The sequence below is a fragment of the Cibotium barometz genome, chromosome 17, assembly GCF_041138505.1.
Source record: "Cibotium barometz isolate CiBa-2024 chromosome 17, ASM4113850v1, whole genome shotgun sequence".
NCBI classification, from domain to species: Eukaryota; Viridiplantae; Streptophyta; class Polypodiopsida; order Cyatheales; family Cibotiaceae; genus Cibotium; species Cibotium barometz.
In genome coordinates, this window is record NC_141062.1 from 42,681,213 (window position 1) to 42,703,267 (window position 22,055).

Below are 22,055 nucleotides of genomic sequence, written 5' to 3' on the forward strand. Positions count from 1 at the left end.
TGCAAAAAACGCGAAATCTCCTAAACGCCTGCGCGTTTTGCTGCGCCGTTTGATGTGCTTGTAGCTAGGAGTGTTGGCTAGCTTAACCTAGAAGGGCATAGCCTAATAGTGAGTGTGCATGGAGAATAGAGTCCTCCACTGGCTGGGGGTGAAGGGGAAGAGTTTAAACTCACTAAAAAATTGATTTTTTGCTAATTATCTTACTAATCCTGATTAATTCACTAATGGGCTCATAAATCTGGTTGATTCTAGGCATGGCTCTGATACCATGTTGAAATTTGAGCAAAATGATGAGCTATGGTGGATCAAACACTAGAATCAGCATAATTGACAAAGTGATTAGCAAGTGATTAAGACGTAATTAGTGAATAATTAGCACATAGATTAATGTAGGCATGGATACTCAAAAACCAGCAAATTCTCATTAGGGCTATGCCTCAATTTATAGTGTTTACATCAAGCATCAAATCCCATTGATTTCTCCATGATTCACTCCCTGAATATCTCCACCTCTTCTCTTTTCCCTGAATATCTCCCAGAATATCTCCACACTCCTAAATTCCCTCATGCTACCCATTATTCTCTCCCAGTAGATTCTCCTAACCTTTTCACAGGTTCTTTCACAATTACATCTCCTCTTTTACAGCCTCTATCCAAGAGCTTGTTCCCACACACACCCTATTCACTTGTATATTTCAACATCACGCCTGGCGCCGCTGGCTCTGATACCAGTGTAACGCCTCCGCTCTACGGCTGCGTCTTCCTCAAGTCGCCATAGCCTAGGCGTGGAGAAGAAGAGAGGGTGGAGTAATGTCAGGACTATGGTCCTACGAAAGTCGAGCCCTAGCATAAGTTAATAGCTTTCGGAGTCTCGAGAGTATTATTAGTGCTAGCGGGGTTCAGGGGTTAATGGGCATTAGGGTTTGGTCGATGTGTGTACCATCTAAGTTAGCACGGCTCTTAAGTAAGATGGGCGGCCGGGCTAGGAGGTGTGTACACAGGCCAGGGTTTTGGTATAAAACCCAACGAGAAACCCTAACTCGTCATTATATGGTTGGGAGGTCAACCGACCTCCCAACCATATAATGACGAGTTAGGGTTTCTCGTTGGGTTTTATACCAAAACCCTGGCCTGTGTACACACCTCCTAGCCCGGCCGCCCATCTTACTTAAGAGCCGTGCTAACTTAGATGGTACACACATCGACCAAACCCTAATGCCCATTAACCCCTGAACCCCGCTAGCACTAATAATACTCTCGAGACTCCGAAAGCTATTAACTTATGCTAGGGCTCGACTTCCGTAGGACCATAGTCCTGACATAAAGCATAGCCATCATGTGCGAAATTGGCTTCCTCTACATTATCAGTTGTGGTGGAAGACGTGCGCTCGTGCAGGAAGGTCATGCAGTGGCCTATGAATCCCGAAAACTCAGAACTACTGCTTCTTCTTCTGCTCACTTTGTTTTTGCTTCCAGCATTCCTCAATGACATGACCAGGTTTCCGATAATAGATGCATCTCTTCTCCTTAGATTTATCCTCTTTGGGCTTAGAAGGATCTAAATTGATGAGTGCTTTAACATTAGGTTTAGCATGAGAAGGAGCCCCAGATTTTCCTTTGCCATAATGGGAGCTAGAAAAGCCTAATCGGAAGCAAGCATCTCTTCTCCTTAGATTTATCCTCTTTGGGCTTAGAAGGATCTAAATTGATGAGTGCTTTAACATTAGGTTTAGCATGAGAAGGAGCCCCAGATTTTCCTTTGCCATAATGGGAGCTAGAAAAGCCTAATCGGAAGCAAGCATGTTATTCCAATTGGAATGAGACTTCTCTTCCTGACATGACAAGAGAGCTACCAACTCATCAAATGTGTACAAATCTGTACTCGTCTTTATCAGGAGAGGCAAAGAGTGGTAGAAAATACTTGATGGGATTATGGCAAGCCATCGAGAACTATAGAGGCAAGCGAACTGTCAGGTATAACCCCATCAATATTGATTAATTGCTCTCTTAGATCTTTGACACGGGTTAGAAATGCATCCATAGATTCACCCTCAGTCATATGCTCCAAGTAAATTTTTTACTGTAGATAGGCAACTTGAGCTTCATTGTGGATTTGATACAGAGAGGCAAGGATATCCCATGCACCTTTAGAGGAAGTACATGAATGGATATGAGGTATGACTTGCCATTTGTAGGAGAGATCAAATCAAGACATGCGCCCGCACATCTTTAGCATCCCATCTGAGTTGTTCATCTATAGAAGGAATAGGTTCAGGTGGTACACTTCCATTGGAACCAAACTCACTAGTTCTGACATTGGATCCACCTAATGTGCTGATAGTGGCATGACGGATTCAGGTCCATCAGGTCATAAGTTAGCACTAGATACATACACCCACAAGTTCTTTACCACTAGTACATGCCTCATCATATATGCCCACATGGGATAGTTGGTGCCATCTAACTTATCATTAATGGACAACATGCCAAACAAATCACTAGTGTTTCCGGAGCTGATGTGGCATCAATAAGTTAGCGAGCTGACATGGCATCAGTAGGTTAGCAAGTTGAAAGTTGACGTGGCATCAGTCTCAGTGGGAAGCTAATGTGGCGTTAGTAAGTCAGCAGGTCAGAAGCTGACATGGAATCAATAGATCAGAAGATAACATGGAATCAACAAGTCTGAAGTTGGGATAGAATCAGTACGTCAGAAGCTGAATGCGAAGTCGTCAGTTCAGATTCAGCTGTGATGGACGGACATGGAACCAAGCATGGAATCAGTTGATGGGAAAAATCTGAATTGGTTGACTAAATTAACTAACGGAATCAACTAACAGAAGATGAAACTCAAACGCTGAATGCCGAAGACCATATGTGGAATGCCGATTGCTATACTGAATGGGTAAACCTGTCCAAGAAAGTAAACCTAGCCGAGGAAGTAAACCCGGCCAAGACTGAAAGTCAAGCTGCTAACGCATAAGCTATCGTAATCAAATGTCAAAAAGTTGAATGCGGATAGCCACGCGCTGAAAGATGACTGTTGGAAAGCTTGAGTGTTGAAGTCGAATGCTTTAATGTGGAATGCCTGAAGCCGAATGGCTAAATACAAAAATCCAAACACTAAATGACTAACTAGGCAAAGTCGATTGATGTAGCTGATGGAAGAAGAAGTTCAATGCCGAAAGCTGAAAGCCAAAGATTGGATTATTGACTGGGCAAAACCGATGGAGGCAGCTGAATGGTTAATCGAGCGCACAACTAAAGTTGAATGATGTTAAATATGTGAATGCTGAATGAGGAAAGCCAAAGGTTGATCTATTGGCCAAACCAAGTTTATGGACGCAGCTAAATGGTTGATTGAGCAGAATCAACTATGTAGAAAGCTAATGTCGAAAGGAATGCTAAATGGTTGATCGAGCAAAAATGACGGGGACGCAGAAGTCTAATGCCGAAAGTTGAAAGTCGGTACTCAGACAACAACAACAATAGTAGAAACAATAGAAATTGGTAGATATGTGATGCTGAAATATTTTGAAATCTGTGTAGTGCAAGTGTGTGGGGTTGCCCAGAATGTATGGTAGCATAAAGGAAAGCTGACCAATGTACAGAAGGAGGCAAAAACCCTATATCTCTGGAAAGTGCAAAGTATGAGAGCTTATAGATAAACCACTCTAACAGGAGGCGACATCAATGAGGAGGGCATCAAGGCCAACAGTAGGTTGCTAAGGTAAGAGTAGACGCGAATGCCGATGGGTGATGCCTACAACCGAATGCAGGCGTAGGCTCTAAAACCAAGACTTTGAAACAAGGCTCTGATACCAATGTTAGATGAGGGAGTAGATGCTCTGCACACTCACACAGACACAAATGCACACACAATCAATCACACATGAGCTTAGAGAGAAAGAGAGAAGAAGCTGTGATAGCTAGAAGTATTCAATGATCATGATTGTGAATGTGTGGAGTACAAACTAGAAGCCCTAGCCTTAAGGTTGATGTGACTAACATACAAGAGTGTGTTCACATAGAAAAAAGCCCTGCCCCATCATAAAGTAAAAAGTGCCCGTGTGTAGGGCTATTCACACCAGAGCTTCGAAGGCTAACATGTGTAGCGGAGGAGATCAATAGTAGCCATCTAGATGTGTGAAGGCTAACCTTGATAAAAGGTTTTAGAGTTTACGTTTCGTGAAGAGGAAACTGAAAGGCTACGGCCCAAGGTTAGTGAGCACATCAAAGAGATTCATGGTCAGGGGAGTACTGTGTAGTGCTCTCTGGTGGCGGCGCACGAAGTGAGAGAAGAAGACTTGGCACAGGCGCCTGCTTGCTGTGGTTGGCACCGATTGTAAGGTAGTTGTTACCTTGGCTATTATCACGCTGCGCTTGTGGTGTAAAAGGGCTATGGCTATGGCTTCCACGATATGCGCAGAGAGAAAATCTAACCGCTTCAATGGTGAGCTTTTTCCAGCCACGTAGTCGTTCAGAGATAAGGGATTATCCTCCACCCAAAAAATAAATAATATAAAAATTATATTACTAAGGTTGATTAACCTTCACCGTTCAAGCGCAGACCCCAATGAATAAGATGAGGCTCTGATGCCAGTGTCACCGTTGTAGTCGCGTACGTATAGGAGGGAAGCCAATTATCTTATGTGTTTTTTATCTTTTTATATATATATACACATTTTGTGCTCTTACTAGCAGATATACAATGAAGTGCATATTAATGTTGATGGTTAATCATATCAGCAATTATTAATGTACACTGAAGTGATCGATAGTCTTGTGTTGTGATTTGGAAGGGTTCTATAAGGCATGAAAAACTAAAGTAGTTTTTCACTGTATGAATATCTTGAGATATTCACATCGAGTATATGTCAACATTGTTAGGCACAATTACATTCATACAATGAAAAACTAAAGTAGCTTTCACTGTATGAATATCTTGAGATATTCACATCAAGCATATGTGTCATGGGAGAGTGAGATTTTTTAAAATATTTTATCATGAGAGTGAATCCGATTAATTATGTGTGATGCATGGTTTATGTGTCTTCGAAGCATGGCAGTAAATGATTTCCATTTGTCCAAAATTAATTTTTAGAGTGATTCTAAAGTAATGGTGATCTAACATTGTGGACTATGTTGCGTATAGGTCATGAGTTGGGAACAACCAAGGTGGACATTGGACAAGATTATCTAGCCGAGCACGTGTGCTAAATATTTGATTTGGCCCATTGTACATATATTGGGCAAGGTTTATTTTTGATGAGGTACTTTTAAAGCATTGGACTAAGGTTCAATTTTGTTTTTAAAAAAGTCCAATTTTGGAAACCTTTGCTACTTATGGCTTCAAGGACTAAATTTATGATAATATGATTTAAATACCGCGTGTGGGAATGGAGCCACACACATCAAGGGAAGATTGTATCCAATCTTGTATTCTTTGATGTTTATGCTATGGTATTTATGGTTTATTTCTTCTATTATTCAATTTGTGGAATATTTTAATCTCCATGTACCATGGTCCTGTTAACAGTGGTATCAAAGCACGGTAAATTTAAGTATTGAATTTGGGTCATGAAGACTTGAAGAAAAATCAAGAAATTGATTTTTACTCAAAGGTTATTGGCTTGGAACAAATTTAAAGGCTTTTCAACAAATTCAAAATACTTGCATGGGAAGAGGAGAATCTTTGGACAAAGACAAGATCCATTCAAAAATCAAAAATCCAAGAGATAAAGAAGAGAAGGTGTGGAAGACCTTTGGACAAAAGAAGACATGGTTATGTGAATTTTGTACATCCTTGGATGTGATTGAAGATCAAGGGCAAGGAAAGAAGGTGGAAAACCATAAGTGGATTTGTAGGAAACCACCCTCTTCGAGCAAAAGTGGTTTTCATGGACTCTCAACCTCTTCTTGATTCGTCCGTATGGATAAAGTCTACAATTGAAGGAGGATTAGGCTTAGCTTTTGGACTGCTAAACCACTAAGCATGGAAGATTTGTATAATGGAGGGCTTATATTAATCTTTCAAATCAACGACTCATGGAAGAAGACTTTGTGCGTTGATTTCAAGAACGGGAGAAATTAATTTTAGAATTTAATCCAACTAATTTAAAATTTAATCCAACTAATTTTAAATTTTAAATTTTAAAATTTAATCCAACTAATTTTAAATTTTATTAAACCATTACTAATCTCCATCTCTCTCTCTCTCTCTCTCTCTTCCCCTGGGGCGACAGTGACTACGGGCTGAACTTTTTTTTCTTTCTCTCCGAATCGTGCTACGCGCGGGTGGTTTTTGCGCAGACTGCATAGGCCGCCTACTTCTTAAAGACAAGAGTTTCTTTTATATATATATATATTTAAAGCTTTAAGCTTTAAACACTGAATCTTCAAGGTTACCTTCTTAAGATTTTAAAAGCTTAAAGTTATTTTAAGCTTTTAAAGCTTATGTCTCTCACAAACTTTAAAAGGATTCAAAAGCTTATGTCTTTTAGCTTCAAAAAAGCTTTCAAAGAGTCACAAGAAAAATAGAGAGAGAACTTTACAAAACTACTCCTTCTATAAAAGGAATTCAGTGATCAACTGGGTTCTCTTCTTCAACATTTTTTTTAACTCTTTTGAAGACTCTTTAACAAAATATTACTTGGGTTTATTATCAACATCAAGGCGTTATTAGATTATTATTATTATTATTTAATTCTTTCTTGAATGCCATCAACTTCAAGCACTTCAACAAACCTTCTTTCGAAATACACGGGAGTCAGATAAGCTTGCTACCTTTTCTATTTTGTTTTTACATTTCCATATTACTTTACTTGCTTCTTCTACAATGGCAATGTATCCACAACCACGTAAACGTACTTCAAGCTCAATTTTGTTGAGTGAGAAGAGGCAAAGAGAAGATCTGGAGCGAAAATTTGCTCGCAAGAAGTGAAGACGTACATATTCTAAATCTGATTCTTTCGATTCTGAGAAGGCCCCTATCCCAAGACTATGCAAACTACTCTCAAAGCTCAAGAGTCTCGAAAGGAACATAAGATCAGTAGAAAGGCTTTTACTTTTTTGGATTATCATGATAAAAAGGATGCACACATCATACTCACATGTGGTTAAGCCAGCTTGATGATTTTTTTTTGGAGAGAAATTTTCTGAGAAGGATAAGGTTAAATGTGCTACTAATCATTTTAGGTAGTGCAGCTCTTTGGTGGAATGTTATTAGACAAGGCAAATGCAAACCAAAGTCATGGAAATAATTCCAAAAGCTTATCAAGAAGGATTTCTTACCTCCGTCATATAAGAGTAAAGCCAAATAGCAATGGGATATTTTAGACAGTTGGAAAAGGAGAACATGTCACCCTATATTGATAGATTTTGGAAAACTTTATTACAACTTATAGAGAAAGTGCACGAAAAAGAGCAAAGGAGAAAGTTTATAGGTGCCACTGGATTGAAATCAGCCATTAGAGCGGAAGTGAACATGTTCTATCCTTATTCTCTTAGCAATGCCATTTCTTTAGCCTTAAATTGTCAGAAGAAAAATGGACATTTTAGGGACACTACAGTAGCGGAATCTCACATTCCTCAATTTCCTCGATTTAACCATCTTTCCAAACCTTTTAAACATAGAAGAAAATACATATTAGATCATTCACTATTAAGACTTCAATGAAATAACAATGATGCACATGTATTTTTCAATTGATCACCGAGAGATATATGTTACTTATTGTCATTTCATATGAACCCATAGACCTTAATATATTTCAACTCTACAATTATTCTCTTTTCAAATTCAAAAGAAAGTTGACGAGTTGTCTGTGACACACACTCGCGTTAGTGTTCGTGAGGAATACTCTTTTGCATGACTGTGATTAATATTTAGTGATATTTATCTATGAGACGGATAATTTATCACAATCTAGTGTTGGGAGGGATTCTATTTGTGAGTGACGGATATTATACCTTGAATCTTTTCACTTACTACTTAAATATGCAGAGGTCAGTTGCATCTCAAGCAAGAGGAAATGTTACGAATAATAATATTTAATATTTATATTGGGTGACCCAAGTGTGATTAAAGAATTATTTGGTTGTGAGTGAATCCAACCAACTGTGATATGTGTGACGCTTGTAAGAAATGTGTGAGTTTGATTGTGAGTGAATCCGATCAACTCTTTTGAATTAATTCTTGATAAGGGTGACCTAGTGTGGTATAAGAATTAAGAGTGAATCTGATTCTTTAGAGGGTGACCCTAGTTGGTTGTGTGAGTGAATCCAACCAGCTGTGACACATGTGAGACATGTGGTATGAGTTTGATCAACTCTATGAATACGTGCGACGCATATGAAGACATTGCGAGTGAATCCAATGTGGGAGTTGGTTGTGAGTGAATCCGATCAACCCTAAGACGACATGTGTGACGTATGTAAAGGTTGTGTGAGTTTGATTGTGAGTGAATCCGATCAACTCTAAGATACGTGAGACACGTGTAAAAGACATTGTGAGTGAATCCAATGTGGGAACGATTAGTGTGTTTAATCTTCTGTGTGTGTGCTGATAGTTACAACCGAGGACGACTGTCTTCTTCAAACAGGTGGACTACCACGAGAGTGAGATTTTTCAAAATATTTTATCATGGGAGTGAATCTGATTAATTATGTGTGATGCATGGTAGTGAATGATTTCCATTTTTTAAAATTATTTTTGAGAGTGATTTCAAAGTAATGGTGATCTAACATTGTGGACTATGTTGAGTATAGATCATGAGTTCAGAACAACCAAGGTGGATATTGGATGAGATTGCCTAGCCAAGCACATATGTGCTAAATATTTGATTTTGTATGGTTTGGCCCATTGTACATATATTGGGCAAGGTTTATTTTTGATGAGGTACTTTTAAAGCATTGGAGTAAGGTTTAATTTTGTTTTTAAAAAAGCCTAATTTTGGAAAGCTATGCTATTTATGGCTCCAAGGGCTAAACTTATGATAAAATGATTTAAGTACTGCGTGTGGGAATGGAACCACACACGTTCGGGGGGGGGGGGGGGGATTGTACCCAATCTTGTGTTCTTTGATTTGTATGGTATGGTGTTTATGGGTAATTTCTTCTATTATTCAACTTGTGGAATATTTTAATCTCCATGTACCATGGTCCTGTAGGAATATGTGCCAGCATTCTTAGGGACAATTATATTAAAATGGTCTGCTTATGTAAAAGAGATGTAATCAATGTGAAAAGTGCCATTCTTTAACCTTTTTTTGACATGAAAAACCAGGCTATTTTTTTTATGACATAAATATCTTTTGATTGGTTAAAAAAAATGTATTGTCCGAGCATTGCGAGCTGTCACCCGGACGCGAAATTGTAAAAGAAGGCCTAATTTTTAGGAAGATGGTAAAGGTGTAAATGTGGGGTGGACCCAATTGCAATGGGGTGCGAAAAGCATGGGGGGGGGGGGGGGGGCTTGAGCTGTGAGGATGGCAAGAGGTATTGAAGTCCCATGCAAGAGGTGCTGGGTATACAAAACTTGCTAGCTCTGCTGTGAGTGACGGCGACATGAACGCGCGCGTACACACACACAAGCACAAAAAGATCCCAAAAAAAAAAGAGTTTCCTTATTTTGCTTGGTTGAAAAATATGTTTTGTTAGAGCACGGTATTTTGATTGGTTTTAAAAAAAATGTATTGTCCGAGCACTGAGAGCGTGAAATTTAGGAAGATGCGTGAAGGTGGGGTGTACCAAATTGCGAAAAGCATGTGGGGTGTAAAAGCAGATAAGGATTATATATGTTATTAAATAGGCATGCGAAAAGCGTGCGTGGGACATAAATATATATATGTGTGTGTATGCGAAAAGCGTGCGTGGGACATAAATATATATATGTGTGTGTATGCATGGTCTAGACAGTCGTCATTTCCTTTTCCTTTTTTTTTTTTTTGGCAAGAGCTGTGAGGATGGCGCCTGTCTTAATCCGGAAGCTTGGCTCATCAAACGGGTTGCAGGCACGCTTCTTATCGGATTTGTTCAGAGGCATTTTAATTATTAATATTTTTCCCCGATCTCCTGATACTTTTCTTTTTTGGTGGGTGGGTGTGTGTGTGTGTTTTTTTTGAATAATAAAAATATATATTAAAGGTTCCAGGCATTGGATTTGGCTGCATGGCTTTTTCGAAAATGTATGGGAATCCGGTCTCAGAAGAAGAAGAAGGGGTGGCGCTGCTGCACGTTGAGCAAGGGGTCACTAACCTTGACACTTCCGATGCTCCGTGTCGAAATCATCGTTGGAAAAGTAAAGCCCCCCCTCCCCCCAAAAACAAAAAAAAAACACACACACACACACACACACAAATTATTAGTTTAAATAGAAAATGCATTTGTGGGATTATATAATAGTTATATATATATATACATATATATATATATTAAAGGCCTGCCTTTCTTAATAGAAAATGCATTTTCCTCTTCCATCCAAAGACTAAAAGTGATTTGTAGAGACCTGTAGGGAAATTCAAGTTTTACCTTGCTGTATTTCAGTATTTTTGGACAACTTTCAAGTTTATATATATAGATCCCAAGAAAAAAAAAAAGCATTTCCTATCCATCTCTCCACTTCTTCTTCTTCTTCTTCTTCTTTTTGCTTCACATAGCCTTTAGAATTAACGCAATTTTGATTTTACATGTTATTACAAATCCCAACTCGAGCATTTTTAAAATCCAAAGTTTAAGCAAAGGGTTTATCCCCCCCCCCATTGGACGATGGTGTAAAAAATATTCAATGAAAATTATATTAGAAGTTTTATTTATTTTTTCATGAGTGGATCCTTAAGTAGTAGAAACATTGGGTGAATTCAGGGTTTTTTCATCAAATTATATGCCAAGATTCATGCAGATTTACCAAGAGGTTTATATTTAAAAAAAATCAGAATAGTTGCTTAATTGTTTTAATTTGGAGCCAGGCTATTAATAAGAAGTTTTTTTAAAAAAAGATGTAAAAGAATTGCGTAATTGTGTTAATTTGGAGGCAGGCTATTAAGAAGTTCCCGCGAGAAAAGATCCAAATTTCTAGCAAATTTGGATACACTCGTGATGAGAATGGGAAAGTGGTGGTGAGGGGTACCCCAGAGCACGTGCGGAAGGCATGTGAGGCGAGCCTAAAAAGGATGGATGTGGACTACATAGACCTCTATTACCAATACCGAGTTGACACAAACATTCCCATTGAAAAAACGGCAAATTAAATATTAGCTATTATCAATAAAAATAAAAATAAAAAAACCCAACTCACATTTCTTTCTACTTCACAAAATAATATAAAGTACATATTTTCTCAAAAAAGTTTTATTTGTACATAGTGTCTCAATTTTCTTAGATTTCCTCATTTACAAATTTGTATGATTGAAATAGTTTATTGATCTACTTTCTTAGAGTGTTGAAATAGTTACTTTCTTAGATTTTGTAAATAATATTGATATATATATATATATATATATATATATATTTCTAGGTCATGATTATTGCAGTTGACTTATATTTAAGTATCATATCCCACTGACCACCCTTTTATTGATTGAATGATTGCTTGTTCTAATCTTAAAGCATGAGCCATTCTTTAAATGAGTGCACTTAAATACAATCCTTGGGGGTGGGGACAACGGCACCCGGTGGAAAAGATGGCGCCCTTTCTCCCACGCCCGGGACGATAGCGGTGGGTGGAAAAGATGGTGCCCTTCTTTCCTCTCGGGCGTGGGTTCGTCGATTCTAGCCCACTCCTCTTCATTCCACTAAGGGGTGAAGTGTGAGGTGTACTCTTTGGAAAAAATAAAACCTTTAATTTTTGACTCTATTTATGATAGGTACTGGTCTAAGACAAACAATCTAAATTAATCATTTATTACATCTACAATTTAAAAGTCTTAAAACTAAACTCATCTAGGAATAATGAGGTCTCATTTAAAGTCATGTTATTCTCAAGAAATACATGTATGTGGGATGCTTGGTATAGGTGGGAGAATTGAAGAAGCTAGTTGAAGAAGGCAGAATCAGACATGTAGGTTTGTGTGAGGCAAGCGTGGATACCATAAGAAGAGCCCATGCAGTCCATCCAATCACTGCTCTCCAAATTGAATGGGCATTGTGGACATGAGACGTGGAAGAAGAAATCATCCCATTGTGCAGGTCATTTTAATAACCAAATTCACATTCTCCTAAAACTTCTTCATTGTATAGAAAGATACACTAATAGCTTATTTAGAATTTTCAACCAGCCATATGCATGTTTAGCTCTAATGACTCATTACTACAAGTTGTTTAAATGCTCACCATAGTGAGCTTGTTTGTTTGTTTTTTGGGTCAACTTGTGGTAGTCATTCCATGAGTAGAATGTTGCTTAAATGCTCAACATATGTTCAAAGCTAAGTTGAATTTTTCTTTGCATGGTGCAAGTTCTCAACTGAAATGAGGGGGGGTTTTGGTGGGGTTCTCGTGGGGTTAATGGAAGCTTCAAGCTATTTTATTAATGGGTTTGCTTAGATTCTTCACCTCTATGAGGTCCTATTATTCTATACATTGTCTTAACTTGGTGGTGAAGGGTTATCCAAGAGATGATATGCAATACAAGGCTTAACAAAGAAGGAAGGGTGTTTGTGCAGAGAATTGGGCATTGGAATAGTGGCATATAGTCCTCTTGGAAGGGGCTTTTTCTCTGGTGTAGATATTATGAAAAGCTTTGGAGAGAGAGATAGTCGATTGGTAAGTTTTGTTTTGCAATGGATCTCATTAGGTATTGCATGAAAAAAGAACTAACCATTGTGGACTTTTTTTTTGTTTTTTTTTTTGGGGGGTTAAAGACTCGACCAAGGACCCAGGGAGAAAACTTTGAGAAGAACAAGGTTTTCTATGAGAGGATTGCAAACCTCGCAAAGAAGCATGGGTGTACAACCTCACAACTCGCATTGGCATGGGCCTTGCAAGTACCAAGGAGACGACGTTGTAACTCTCCCAGGCAAGTCTAATCACACCTTAATCATATCCCATTTCATACAGTGCTGCATGCTAATTGTCCTCTTAATCTACCGTCATCATTCCAATCACTCCCCTAAGATGGCTAATTACACCCTCAAGTGAGCTTGATTATATTCATACATATGGTGATTGATATTAACTAATTAGTTGGTACGTATGACATGTATGTTGTGTTTATACACGGACCACAAAATTTGAGCACTTTGATGAGAATTTAGAATCATTACATGTGAAGCTTTCAAAGGAAGATTTGGAAGAGATTTCTGCAGAGCAGTGCCTCCGAATGAGGTAGCAGGTGAACGCTATGTAGACATGGTGTCAACTTTCAAGTTTGCAGATACACCACCACTACAGGATGATGCATGATAGTTCACCATGTGTGTGACATTGTGTGTGTGTGTGTGTGTGTGTGTGTGTGTGTGTGTGAGAGAGAGAGAGAGAGAGAGAGAGAGAGAGAGAGCGATATACCTGTCCGCATCTTGAACAATCGCCCAATTCTAATAAGAACAAAGGATAATTTTTATAGAACAAAGAAATAGAAAGAAAATTGATTGTTTTTTTTTGACCCATGGCCAAATGATTATGACATCCATGCCACAATGTTGCATGTGCTTGTGTGACATGCTTCTTTGATGTCCAACTTCATTCAAAACCTACCCCACGGGAATTGTGGTGAGTTGGTTAAGGGAGAATTCACCGACCAACAGATCGTGGGGTAATTCAATCCTTGCCCACCATCACACCCGCGAGGTGCAAAGCCTATGCAAAGCCCGTACATCATTTCCTTCTACACTAATCCCTCTTGCAATGCAACACTTGTACATCATTTTTGGACATGTTCTTCTACTCCATTTTTGGACATGTTCTCAATGTCTACCTTCCAATGCTTTTTTAGCATGTATCAACTTTTATTAATTGAACATGTTTTAACTTGTAGAATGAAAGCTTTAAGTACTTTAGCCCAACCCCCTAACCACCCACTTCTTCTTTCCACCTTTCCCAAAGGTGTTGGAACACCATATCAACTAATTCACTCCAACAAAAACAAGAATTTGGCAGTTATCAATCGATACTACATGCAAACCCTACTAAGGGAGAGAGAGAGAGAGAGAGTGAGAGTGAGAGTGAGAGTGAGAGTGAAAGTGTGTGTGTGTGTGCGAGAGAGAGTGACAGAGAGAAATGGAAGTATAAAGAGCTTGTCCTTGTACAAAGAAAGACATGCATTATCATGACTACTACATGCTATAGATAGAGAGGGAGAGAGAGATGGACATTGTTCCCACTATCTACACACACATTTAGAGAGAGAGAGAGAGAGAGAGAGAGAGAGAGAGAGAGAAACCATTTACAACATGTAGATCAAAATGGGATTTTTAAAAGAAATCTTACCTTTCAAAAACATAATCATAAAAATTGAGGTAGAGAGATCTTTTACAACATGTGGATGAAAGTGGGATTCTTAAAAGATTTTTAAAACATAATCATAAAATTCATAATGTTGTAAGGTATGTAAGGTAAAATCCTTTTTAATTAATTTATCTAGCCATGTAAGATGGTTAGATATGTAACCATATTTGACAAAATTCAAAATGTTGTAAGGTTTATGATAGATGGACCTCCTAAATCCATGTTTTTAGCATGTGAGATGGTCAAGTATATACATATACAGAGAACTCTATCTAGGGTATGCTAATGAATGTTGTAATTAGGGTTGCAGGAAAGCACACAAAGCTTGGAGAAGAAGCAACAAGAATGCACACAACACAAAGTGTATTAGATTGTGTCAATGTACAAAAGATAAGTTAGCCCTAGAATGATGGGCGTACATACAAGCCGGGGGGAAAAACCTCCTAAAGAGGGAAAAAGTGCCCCGACGGTCCTAAGTGTGTTCACACACATCACTGCCTATGTATATGGCAACAAATCCCCCCTAGGAGTGATGGTGTAAACGAGAGCTGGCACTCATGTATAGGGGAGTGCCATGCCCGAAGTAGATCAATCCACAAAGGGGAGCAAGCCCAAAGCTTTGCGGAAAGCTTCGAACTTCTCACGAGGAAGCGCCTTTGTGATAAGATCGGCGAGGTTGTCCTGTGTTGGCACATAGGCCAAGCTGATCTCTCCTGCTGAGAGTCTCTCCCTGACATAGTGATAATGCACCTCAATGTGCTTTGTGTGAGCATGAAAAATTGGGTTTCTCGCAACTGCCAATGCACTCTGACTGTCAGTGTAGATAGAGGCGGCGGACTCCTGTCCAACACCCAAATCAGCCATAAGCCGTCTGAGCCACACACACTCAACCGTAGCTGTGAAAGCTGCCCTGTACTCAACTTCACAACTAGAAGTGGCCACAGTAGGTTGCTTCTTGCTCAACCAAGATATGAATGAGCTATCGAGCATGAAACAAAAACCACTTGTGGACACTCTTGTGTCATAGCAACCAGCCCAATTTGAGTCCGAAAAGGCATGTAAATCTAGCGGCAACGATCTCCCCTTGGGATAAAACAACCCAAGATGTATGGTGCCACTCAAGTAGCGAAAGATGCGTTTAACTACCTTCCAATGCTGAGACCCTGGGCTATGCATAAACCTGCTCACCTGTGAGACTGCAAACTGAATGTCCGGCCTCGTAATGCATACATAGATGAGGCAACCAACAGCTGTCTGATAGAGTGTGACATCAAAGTGATCTCCAGCATCATGAAGACTCAACTTCAAACCTGTCTCCATTGGAGTAGCAATAGGCTTGCAGTCTTCAAGGCCAAATCTCCGCAACAATGTCTCAATATACTTTGTCTGACACAAAGCAATACCTCCATCACACTGCTTAAATTGTATCCCTAAATAATGATGCAAATGCCCCAAATCTGACATCTCAAAAGAGGCATTCAAATCAGCCTTAAAATCAGCAATATGACTCTCATTTGGTCCTGTGAGCAGCATGTCATCGACATAGAGAGCAATGATTAGATGTACATCATCCACACGTTTAACATACAAAGTGCTTTCTGTTGGACTATTCTGAAAAACATGTGCAGTCAAATATGCATGTATCTTTTCATACCAAGCTCGTGGAGCTTGCTTTAAACCATATAAAGCCTTTTTCAACCTGCACACTTTGTTTTCCTGCCCTCTTTGAACAAAACCACGAGGCTGCGATACATACACCTCCTCATGCAAATCTCCATTCAAGAACGCAGTCTTTATGTCCAACTGATGTACATTCCAACCATTATGAGCTGCCAATGCACAAATGCTACGAATGGTAGTCATACGACAAGTGGGAGCAAAGGTCTCATCAAAATCAATGCCCTTTTCTTGAGCATAACCCTTTGCAACGAGTCTAGCCTTATAGCGATCAACACTGCCATCTGGCTTTCGTTTCAATTTAAAAACCCACTTACATCCAATGGCCTTTTTACCAATAGGCAAATCACACAAAGACCATGTACCATTCTTCATTATAGCATCATATTCACTTTGCATTGCAGCCAACCAATTTTCTGATTTTTGTGCCTCATCAAATGAAAGAGGTTCTTCCTCTTCACACATACTAGACACAGCCAAAGCATAACAATCTGATGTATAAGAGGCATGCTGAAAACCTGAACGAGTACGACTAGTCATAGGTGCATCAATCTTACTATCACGCAAGGTTTGCACCAGCCATTTTGGCATACCTCTAGCCTGCTCATTTTCAGCCCTATCCTCATGAATTACATCCTGTAAATCTGCATCAGAAATAGGCTGATCTATGATGTCATTTGAAATCTGCATAGGCTGAATATTTGCCTCATTAGGACTTACATTTGAATTCCCACTTGTAAAGAGAGGCAACAACGTATCAAATATATCCCGTGAGCTCACACCTGTCTCTTTGGTACATGATAACAAGGGCTGCACAGCATCTTCCACAAAAATAACATCTCGACTAATCAAGATACGCTTTGACTGCGGATGATACAATCTGTAACCCTTGCTTTTAGCACTGTAACCAACAAAAATACATTTGACAGCCTTATCATTCAATTTTCTGCGTTGTTGCACAGGCACTGAAGCATAGGCCAAGCAACCAAAGACACGCAAGTGACCAATAGAAGGTTTCCTGCCATGCCAAGCTTCATATGGAGTAATAGACTGCAAGGCCTTAGTGGGACACCTATTGAGTACATATGCAGCACACATGACAGCCTCAAGCCAAAACGCATGTGGCAAAGCTTGGCTCTTGACCATACATCGTGCCATCTCCATAAGTGACCTGTTTTTTTCTCTCAGCAACACCATTTTGCCGAGGGGTATACGGCACTGTACATTGGTGTTTTATCCCACAACTAGCCAGAAAATGCATCAAACTCTTTAGACATGTACTCCCCCCCTCGATCAGAATGGAGGTTGCCTACATTACAATTGGATACATTTTCAACCATAAGCAAAAACTGTTTAAAGCACAAAAACACTTCGGACTTTGCCTTTAGTGGATATACCCATGCATGCCTTGAGTAATCATCAATGAAAGTCACGAAGTACAAGTGTTTACCAAATGACGGCGTTTGCATAGGCCCACATACATCACTATGTACAAGTTGCAATTTGCGAGTGGCCCGTACAGAACCATCCTTTGGAAACGTAGAACGCTGCATTTTGCCCAAAATACAGCCTTCACAAACATGTTTCAATGGTGCCTCAAGAGGAGGCAATGAAGCAACCATATCAAATTTCTGCAAACGCAGCAAACTAGCAAAGTTCAGATGACCAAAACGAGCATGCCATAGTTTTGCATCTGAAACTGCCTTTTCATCAGAAACTGCATTTGCTGAATCTTCCACACACTTGTCATAAGAATTGAGCCTATACAGCCCACGAAACAAGGTGCCAGATGCAATAATCATATCACCAGAAGTCAAATCATGAACAGTACATCTGTCATCCACAAATTTAACTACAAATCCAAGTCTAGCAAGCGTAGAGACAGACAATAGATTCTTCTTTATCCCTGGCACATACAAAGCATCTGAAAGTGTGAAAGCGCTGCCATTTGCAGCCGTAAGCATAATTTTACCAACGCCCTTCACTGGGTAAGAAGCATTATTGGCACATGTGACAGTATTCCCATTAGGGACAGCCTCAAGAGAAGTGAACATATCACGATGCGAGGTAATGTGCTTTGTAGCACCACTGTCAAAATACCAAACATGAGAGTCAACAGAAACTACCAAACATGCATCATGTACAGATGGGTCATACTGGCAATACACGCTAAACGCCCATTCTGTATCCTGCACAACATTTGCAGAATCTGCATTTGTAGAAGCATTCGCTATGTGGCTGCATTTGACTCTTTCTTCTTTGCCTCTTTAGCCTTTAGCTTAGGGCAATTCTTAATGACATGATCATTTGCCTTACAATAGTTGCACCTGGTCTTTTTCTTGCCTTTATCAAGAGCCTTCTCAGACTTATTGTTGCTACCTATGGAAGGAGAAGAAGTTGCAGACCTACTAATAGGAGAAGAAACAGTGGAAGGGACTGCCTTACCACTTCTTCTCTGCTGCTGGGTAGCAATAAATGCTTGATCAACTGCACGCTGCCTGGCCCTGTTTTGCCTGGACTGCGCTTCTTGCAAGAGCTTGTTGACTAAAGTATCATACTTGACAGCATCAGGTGTGTCCTCATTAAGAAGTCTCCACGTGGAAGCAAAAGTCTGATATGTCTCAGGTAAAGCATCAAGAACAGTCTGCACAAGAGAATGATCAGGAATAATCTCACCTGCAGAAATCAACTGTTCTTTGAGATCTTTAATCTCAGCAAGAAAAACATTCATGTCATCATCTTCCTGCATAATCTTCAATTCTAGCTCTTTACGCAGGTAAGCGATTTTTGCCTCGTTACGACCTGCATACAAACCAGCTAGAATATCCCAAGCCTGTTTTGCTGTTTTAGCTGAACGAATATGTGGGGTGATGTTATGTTTGACAGAAAGTGCAATCAAGGCATGAGCCTGCGCATCTTTACCATCCCAACGAGCTTATTCAGCAGTGGGTAAAACAGCAGCAACAGTAGAGCTGCTAGAACTTGCAACATCCTCAAACAGATCCCACATCCACAGAACCTGGACGTACATCCATACCTTGCACAATGTTCCACACTCCTTTTGCAACCAAAACATGCTACATCATGTATGCCCAAAGTGGGTAGTTGCTGTCTCCATCTATGTTTGTCTTCAGTAGACAACATGCGAAATACATCATTGCTGTTATCAGCCATGGCCACACTGACTGAAACTGATGCAAAAGCTACCTGTAATGAAGCAAAGACTGAGCAGAAAACAACTCGTGCTATGTAGCACGGTCCACAATACAGTACGTATGCCTGTTTTGCAGAAAATTGCATTGTCAAAATTTCTGTAGAAAATGACGAAAACACCTGTGTAGAACTTGAAATGCAAAAACGGAGCCCAAAACGACCTCAGATGCAAATTCTGAGAACGCAAAACCCTACGGGCATATTTGCAGAGTATAGGGACCTGCAGTGCTGGCCCAGACATAGTAGTAGAACTAGAACTTGCTTGTGGCAAGTTCACAGGCACATCTGCTTCAAGTGACTCAATGACACCCTCATCCTTTGCTTTGTACCAACTAGCAAGCTCATCAAACACCACATCTCGTGAGATGACCACTTGTCTAGTTTGTGGATTGTAACATTTGTATGCCTTACGATCCTGTGCATATCCAACAAATACACATTTTTCTGCCTTAGGATCCAACTTCCTCCTTCTTTCATCAGGCACATGTACATAAGCTATGCATCCAAAAACTTTGAGGTGTCTAATGTCTGGCCTATAACCTGTAAGCCGCATCTCTGGCGTGCTTCCATGAATGGCTACTGCTGTAGGTGTTTTGTTCAGTATATACACTGCAGTAGCACATGCTTCTGCCCAATAATAATCTAGCATGCTCTTTTTATTGAGCATCGCCCTAGCCACTTCACATATGACCTATTCTTTCTCTCAGCCACACCATTCTGCTGAGGTGTATACCTACAAGTCAATTGTCTTCTTATTCCATGCTTCCTCAAGAAATGCTCAAAAGCTTTTGAGGTGTATTCACCACCTCCATCTATCCTCAAACATTTAATCCAACAGCCATATTGCTTTTCTGCAAAAGCTTTGAAATCCATAAATTTTTCCAACACTTCACTCTTCTCTCTGAGAAAGTATATCCATGTCATCCTGCTGAAATCATCTATGAATGTCACATAGTATAAACTGCCTTTGATAGATGGGTTTTGTGCAGGACCCCATACATCACTGTGTACTATCTCAAGTGGCCTGCTACTCATATTTCCTTCTCTAGGAAACCGCAACCTTGCCTGCTTTCCAAACTGATAGGCTTCACAAATATGCATATGCCCATCATACTTGAATCTAGGCAATCCACTGACAATGCCTCTTGTCTGCATGTTCTTTAACCTTTGTATATTGACATGTCCAATCCTCTTATGCCACATATCAATGTCCTGTACCACATTTCTGCTTTTAGAGAACATGGCTGATTTTAGCTCAAAAATCCCAGCATCCGCTTAAACAACCTGCCTTCTTTCTTGCCTTTTAGCAATGACTATACATCCATGTTTAAAATCCTCAACAAAGCAACCATGCTCGTTGAAACGAACCTGTAATCCCTGTTCCACCATTTGACCAACTGAGGCCAAGCTTTTTGTGATAGAAGGCACGTACAATACATCTGACATAGACTTTGTTTGACCATTGTGCATAACCAATGGTACACTTCCAACATGTGTAATGGCATGCTGAGCATCATCTCCAGTTTCCACATAGCCTTTCACATCCATAGGCTTCATATGCTCAAACCATTCACCATGACAAGTCATATGGTTTGATGCTCCAGAATCCATATACCAAGTGTCATCATTCTCAACATTTGTCATCATTGATCCAACAACATGTTTCATGGCGAATTTGCAGTGCCATCATTACTGCTTGATGCATAATTTCCACCATAATGACCACCACGTTGTGCTCTACCCCCTCTCAAATCATTCTGTTTGCGAAAACAATCTCTTGCCATATGACCAAATTTCTCACAATAATGGCATTCCACATCTTGCATAGATGTTTGTTGGCCTTGCCAACGTCCTCTACCACGAGGATTACCTCTGCCTCTCTGAGGTGTATATCCACGACCACCTCTAGCACCATATGTGGGCTGAAAATTCTATTGTGATGACTGTCCTGCCATCCATGACCATTACCACCACGGCCACGTGATGCGAATCTCCCCCTGCCTCTAAAACCTCTTTGCGAATAGAAAGCCTGATTTTTGCCATTATCATCATGGCTAGTAGATGCATCCAGAAATGAATCACTGAGTTTGATTTCTTCAACAAGTAAGAGTGAAACCAACTCATCTGGTAAACCTGTACTCCGAACCGAGATAGATGTATCACAAATGATTTATATTCCTTGCCAAGACCACGCAAGGTAATATCCACCAAATCATCATCAGGCATGGGGGCATTTATTGTTGCCAATGCATCTGCAAACTTCTTTATTTCTTGCACATAATCATGGATGCTCCTTTTATTCCACTTCACATTATGTATCTGCTGTCGCAAAACTGAAACTTGCGAGCACTTGTGTCTGTATCAAACATCTTTACCAATGTATCCCATGCATCTTTGGGATTCTCAGCATCCTGTATGTGTATGAGCATAGCATCCGAAATACATATAGACAGATAATGTAGCACTTTGAATGCTCTTTCTGACCATTGCTTATGAGCAATAACCTACTGCTGTGTAGGTTGTTGGGGTAGCTCTGGCTCAGGCTCAGCACCTGTAATGAGATTCCAAAATCCTTTTCCTTTCAAGAAACTTTTTATCTTGTACTTCCATGCCTGGAAGTTCTTCCTATCCAGCTTTTCACCAACAATCTGTACTGGATTATCCGACATATTTGCTCAATGCATACACCTTCCGCACACTTCAAATCTGTAAATGACCCTTCCTCAGCT

General features: G+C 39.8%; 1 pseudogene; it reads left to right on the top strand.

The window, feature by feature from the left end:
• Window positions 1-10,186: 10,186 nt before the first annotated feature.
• LOC147630028 (putative aldo-keto reductase 1) lies at window positions 10,187-13,395 on the top strand (annotated as a pseudogene).
• Window positions 13,396-22,055: the final 8,660 nt, after the last annotated feature.